We start from the raw sequence: 6,000 nt of genomic DNA, 5'->3' as shown, positions 1-6,000 counted from the left end.
CTGGGGGGAGAAGGGAGGCTTAGGAATGGCTTTACCCACCCTGCAGTGATCATGTTTATTGACTTCTTGGTCACTATGATGGATTTAGCTTTCTGGTTCTGGAATTTGGCTTTCTGGTGACTAAATAAATGCTTTTCTTCTACCTTCTATCTGGAGAGTCTTTCATACTTTGTGATTGAGAACTACACTGACATATTCATAGTCACCACCAGTGCTGGGAATATTGCCTTGACAATACTTTTGACATCCTGAATAGAATCGCAGGGTATAAATTCTCTATTTGGAGGCAAAAAGGATTTAGAGGAAGAGATTAATATCCCAGGTTGGGATAATTTACTGCATTCTTCCCCAGCAAGGTAAAGGGCTAAAAGCACTGGAGCCTGTGAAAACTGGAACGTGAGGTTACAGGAGGAGGAATGTGGAGAATGTGAAAAGCGTTTGCAAGGAATTCCATTTAGACCAGGTAAGGAGCTGGTAAGGTAAGTAAGAGGCTGGTTACCATATTACATGTAAAAGCAGAGACAAGCTGCTTAAGGAAGAAAATTCAAATGGAAAAAGTTAGCTAGTGCATGGGAATTCTCAGCCTTCAGGCTCTCCTTTAAAGGAGCAGGTTGGGAGGTCTCAGGTGGAAGAAAATGCGGTTCATTTAGCTTAGAAGAAACTGAAGGCTGACAAAAGAAATGTGCATATGACCTTTTCACAGACCCAGCCTAGTTGCCACAGAGAAGACTGCCAAGAGAGGGTGTGGGAGGAAAACACAAGGAATTCAGGGTAATTAAGTGAAATAATGTTAGTGAGAAAGTTTCTCAGGCAGAAGCATGTGCAAGAGTGAAGCAGAAACAGGAGAGCCAAGCAGGTAACACAATGTTTAGGGAAATTATTGAGGATTTTACTCAGCAGAAAGTCACAGAAATTTGAAGTTTTGAGTCAGTTCACCCAAAGGATGGGAGTTAATATCTTGGACAGTGAGAATCAGTGAAGGGGCTAAAGGAGTATCTGTAGATGGTGTGGATTGCTTGAAATTTATAGGTATTAGCCAGAATTCTTTTGTACAGTAAACTTTTGGAGATTACAATATGCAAGGAGGTAACAATACAACTAACCTGTTAGCTTTGACTGTAGAAGTCTTCAGTAGGCAGCATCGTACTGACTCCATGTAGCCTAATGGAGAAAGACTCTGGTATTCACTTAGGGGTTGTATAAGAAAGTTAAAGGAAGAGGTAATGAAGACTGCCATAATGATTGGAAGTGCAGACACATATGATTCCCCCTTTGCAGTTTCCCATAGGAATATAATAGTGAAGACAGTTTCTTCAGCTTACAAGCACTTAATTTTGACTCTATTAATTGAGGAAATAGGACATCCTTTTTCGAGGGTGCTGGACAAGATTTCACTGTTAAGTGACTTAGGGGACTGGGGAAAAGACAAAATTCCAAGAGAGAGGAGAGCAAATAGCCAGTGGATTCAAAATCAGAATAAATTGACAAGAAAAGAGTTGTTTACTGCTCTTTTGAGATTGGGGTGGATTTTGGAGGCATAGATGGTATTCCAACTAATGAACTATATAGAATATACTGAGAAAAGAGACTTGATAGTAGACAAAAGGGAGAAGTGAGAAGTACCCTTACCAATCCTCCTGAACCCTTGCATCCAAGTTTGTCACACTTTCAGGGAGAATAAGAAGCTGGCCAAGCCCCAGCTCAGATTAAAGAAATACACAGGGATTATAGACCCCATATCAATTTGGCCATATATTGTAAAAAACAGTTAAAACGCTGTAACTGGGGCATTAATAGACACTGAGGTGGAGGCCTCCTTTTATATTTTGAAACCCTGATGAGTTTAAACATGAACTCCTATCATTATCACAGGACTGGATTGGGCTGACAAGTCAAACTAATGATGACAATTGGATAATTACTTAAGAAAGAATATACCCTGATAATTGTACCCATTCCTGAATACATCGTTGGAATAGATACATTGAGAGGTATAACTCTAAATTTACTTGAAGGAAGATGCCAATTTACAGTAAGGAAGATAGGAATTAATACAGTTTTAGTGGGTAAAATAAAAATGGACCCAGTCACTTTACCTGAACCTTCTGAAGTTATTACTTTAAAGCAGTATCGTGTGTCAGATGGTCAAGATGACATTACCAATACTATAAAGGAATATGTTGAGGCAAGAGTGTTAGTACCTATAACCACTTGATGGAATAGTCTTGTCTGGCCAGTAAGAAAGTCAGATGGGACATGGAAGATGACAGTGGATTATAGACAATTAAATAAGATCACTCCATCCTGTATGCTGCTGTTCCACATTCTACTATCTTAATAGAAAAGATCCAGAAATATTATGGGACTTGGTACACAGTTATTGATTTAGCCAATGCTTTCTTTACTATCCCAATAGATTCAAAATAATGGGACCAATTTGCTTTCACTTGGCAGGACTGACAATATACTTTTACACTTGCTGCAAGCATATCTGCATAGCTGCACTATTTGTCATAGGATTGTGGCTGAACATTTGGATGACTTAGAGCTGCCTGGCATACAGCCTACCCACTACATAGATGATATTATGATACAGAGAAAAACTGTAGAAGAAGTGGAGAAGCATTTGACACTTTTAATTGAGCATATGAAAAGCAAAAGGTGGGATATTAAAACTGAAAAGATTCAAGGACCAGCTCAAACCATAAAGTTTTTGAGTATACAGTGGAATCAGGGGCTTCAAGACATTTATTCTCTTGCAATCCTGACAGAAGATTCAGGATTTTTCTATCCCCACTCATAAGAAAGAGGCCCAAAGTGTATAGGATTATTTAGATATTGGCAATATCACATACCCCATCTAGGAAAAATTCTGAAACCTTTATATAAAATTACTAGGAAAAATATGAATTTGATTGGGGACTTGAGCAGAGTAAAGCTTTTGAAGAAGCAAAGGCTGCTATACAGCTGACCCTAGATTTATGGCCTACGCAAAGTTGCCCAGTGGAATTACAAGTGACTGTACAGGATAAATATGTAAACTGTGCTTTATAGCAAAAACAACAAAGCCGAAATATACCTTTAGGATTTGGGCCTAGGAAACCCCCTTCATCTGGAGCTCAATATACCCCTTTTGGAACGCAGTTGGTAGCTGTGTACTGGACTTTGGTAGAGACTGAAGAGCTGACTTTAGGCTGTGAGGTAATATTAAGGCCTGGAATCCCAATTATGACCTGGGTAATGAGTACCCCAGCTTCTCATAGAATTGGACATGCACAGGAAGCTAGCATAATTAAATGGAAATGGTATATTCAAAATAGATCTAAAACAGGCAAAAGTGGAGTTTCTGCTTTATATGAATCTATAGCAAACATAGGTATTGAGGAACATAGATACTCTGAACCAAAGCAACAGTTGTTACAGCTCTTGGTAAAATCGAATGAATGATATGATAGAGAAACTGAAGAACATGAGACATAGCAAAATATTTGGGTCACAAGACATTGGGAAAGCAATAGCCTATAATCCATTTACCAGGCAGCCTTTGGAAATTACTGGGATAGGTGGAAGTAGTCAATATGCTGAACTTATGGCAGTACACCAAGCTATCAAAACAGAACAAGGAGGACAGTGTCATATATTCGCTGATTCATGGGTGGTAACTAATGGGTTTGCTACATGGATGCCCATGTGGAAAAATCAATATTGGAAAATTCATGGCAAACAAGTCTGGGTCAAAGAATTATGGGAAGATATATGGAACATATCTTTGGTTACTATTTTGTCAGTTTTTCATATAGATGCTCACATGGCCCTTACCATGCCAGAATGTGAGTACAATGCACATACTGATCGACGAGCAAAGATTGCTACCCAACATATCGTCTCTATTCTGACACCAACTGATAATCCAGTACTAGCCAAATGGGTCCATCAAATGGCCGGCCATTTAGGGGTCCAGGCCACACACCAATGGGCACAAGACTAAGGCATTAGTATCTTTCATTCACTGTTAAAACAAGTAGCAGAAAAATGTTATATATGTCAGTTGCCGTTCTTAAAAACTATCAGGAGAAATCAAGGTGATATTAAAAAGGCAGACAAAAAAAATCAGTAAAGTCATTATCTTAAATGCTCTGTTGAAGTAGAGAGTTGGGGTAGAGGTTTGTGGTGCTGGGACCTTGAGAATGCCAAGGCAACGTTGCCTGGAATGAATTCACACTCTCAATCCATCTTTCAGTGATGGCCATTTATTGTAATGCCAAGTCCCTTTGGGGGAACTTACAACTTAATGGGGGTGAATCTAAATCTTATACAGGAAAAAGGCAAGGAATGGAATAATTGGGTAATGCAAGGAGTTCAGGTGTCTTGGGAGCAGCATCAGTGATATATGGATGTAAAAATGTAGGGAGTTTTGCAGAGGTGACTGGTGATATCAAACTTTGAGGGAGAAAAGAGAGTTTTGTGTTTTTGTTTGTTTAGCTGTTAGAGGCATGGACCTTGGGGATCTGGCATAAGGGAGAGTCCTTGGGCCAACCAGGGACAAAAATCATTGGGCCAGGTATCCCTGTGTCTGTCCTTTATCTAAGGAATTAGAAGGTCAGGCTTGCATGAGTTCCGCAACAAGGGAAAATTTTTTTTACAGGACAAGGACCCTGACCCAGAGGCCTGATCTTAGGGCTTTTTGGAGTCTAGGTCCCACCACCCCATCAGAAGCATCTCCCCAGTTACTAGTACCTTCTCCCCTCCAGGAAAGTAAACTCCAAACCTTTATGCTCTGTGCGTGCTTATTTATGTATGTATATATGTTAGGAAGCATTCCTTCGAAGAACAGAAAAGGGGCTAGGTAAGTACATGGTATAACCTTGATTGAATAGTAAAGGAACCATTTTGAAGTGGCACATTTTAGTTAAACACTTTATGTGGCCCCTTTCCCGTAATAAACTCAGTGTTTTCTTTTTTTTTTTTTTTTCCCATTTAGACATTTATTGTCATGTAGATTTAGAACCCATGCAACTGAGTGAATTTTTCATGCATAATATTTTTCATACATCCAACTACCCTCCTCAGACTTGTATTTTCTTTTCTTTTTTTTTTCTCTCATTTTTTTTTTTATTTAGCTTTTAACATTCATTTTCACAAAATTTTGGGTTACAAATTTTCTCCCCTTTTCTCCCCTCCCCCCCCAAACGCCAAGCATTCTAATTGCCCCTATGACCAATCTGCTCTCTCTTCTATCATCCCTCTCTGCCCTTGTCTCTGTCTTCTCTTTTGTCCTGTAGGGCCAGATAGCTTTCTATACCCCTTTACCTGTATTTCTTATTTCCTAGTGGTAAGAACATTACAGTTGATCCTAACACTTTGAGTTCCAACTTCTTTAGCTCCCTCCCTCTCCACCCCTTCCCTTTGGAAGGCAAGCAATTCAGCATAGGCCAAATCTGTGTAGTTTTGCAAATGACTTCCATAATAGTTGAGTTGTATAGGACTAACTATATTTCCCTCCATCCTATCCTGTCCCCCATTACTTCTATTCTCTTTTGATCCTATCCCTCCCCATGAGTGTTGACCTCACATTGCACTCCCCTCCCCATGCCCTCCCTTCTATCATCCCCCCCCACTCTGCTTATCCCCTTATCCTCCACTTTCCTGTATTGTAAGATAGGTTTTCATACCAAAATGAGTAGGCATTTTATTCTTTCCTTTAGTGGAATGTGATGAGAGTAGACTTCATGTTTTTCTCTCACCTCCCCTTTTTATCCCTCCACTAATGAGTCTTTTGCTTTCCTCTTTTATGAGAGATAATTTGCCCCATTCAATTCTCCCTTTCTCCTCCCAATATCTTTCTCTCTCACTGCTTGATTTCATTTTTTTTTTAAGATATGATCCCATCCTCTTCAATTCACTCTGTGCACTCTGTCTCTATGTGTGTGTGCGTGTGTGCATGTGTGTGTGTGTAATCCCACCCAGTACCCAGATACTGAAATGTTTCAAGAGTTACAA

The 6,000-nt window shown here is 39.6% G+C and overlaps 1 protein-coding gene across 1 annotated transcript in view; it reads left to right on the top strand.

The window, feature by feature from the left end:
• Positions 1-356: 356 nt before the first annotated feature.
• The window catches only part of SLC6A15 (solute carrier family 6 member 15), a 75,511-nt gene continuing 69,867 nt past the window's right edge, over positions 357-6,000 (top strand). The window contains exon 1 of the mRNA XM_072655500.1: positions 357-463. The gene's annotated coding sequence lies outside the window, so the exon portion shown is untranslated. The remainder of the gene's footprint in view (positions 464-6,000) is intronic.

The sequence above is a fragment of the Notamacropus eugenii genome, chromosome 3 (assembly GCF_028372415.1).
Source record: "Notamacropus eugenii isolate mMacEug1 chromosome 3, mMacEug1.pri_v2, whole genome shotgun sequence".
Lineage (NCBI taxonomy): Eukaryota > Metazoa > Chordata > Mammalia > Diprotodontia > Macropodidae > Notamacropus > Notamacropus eugenii.
Note: the sequence above shows the minus strand (reverse complement) of the source record. Positions and strands in the feature narration are given on the sequence as shown.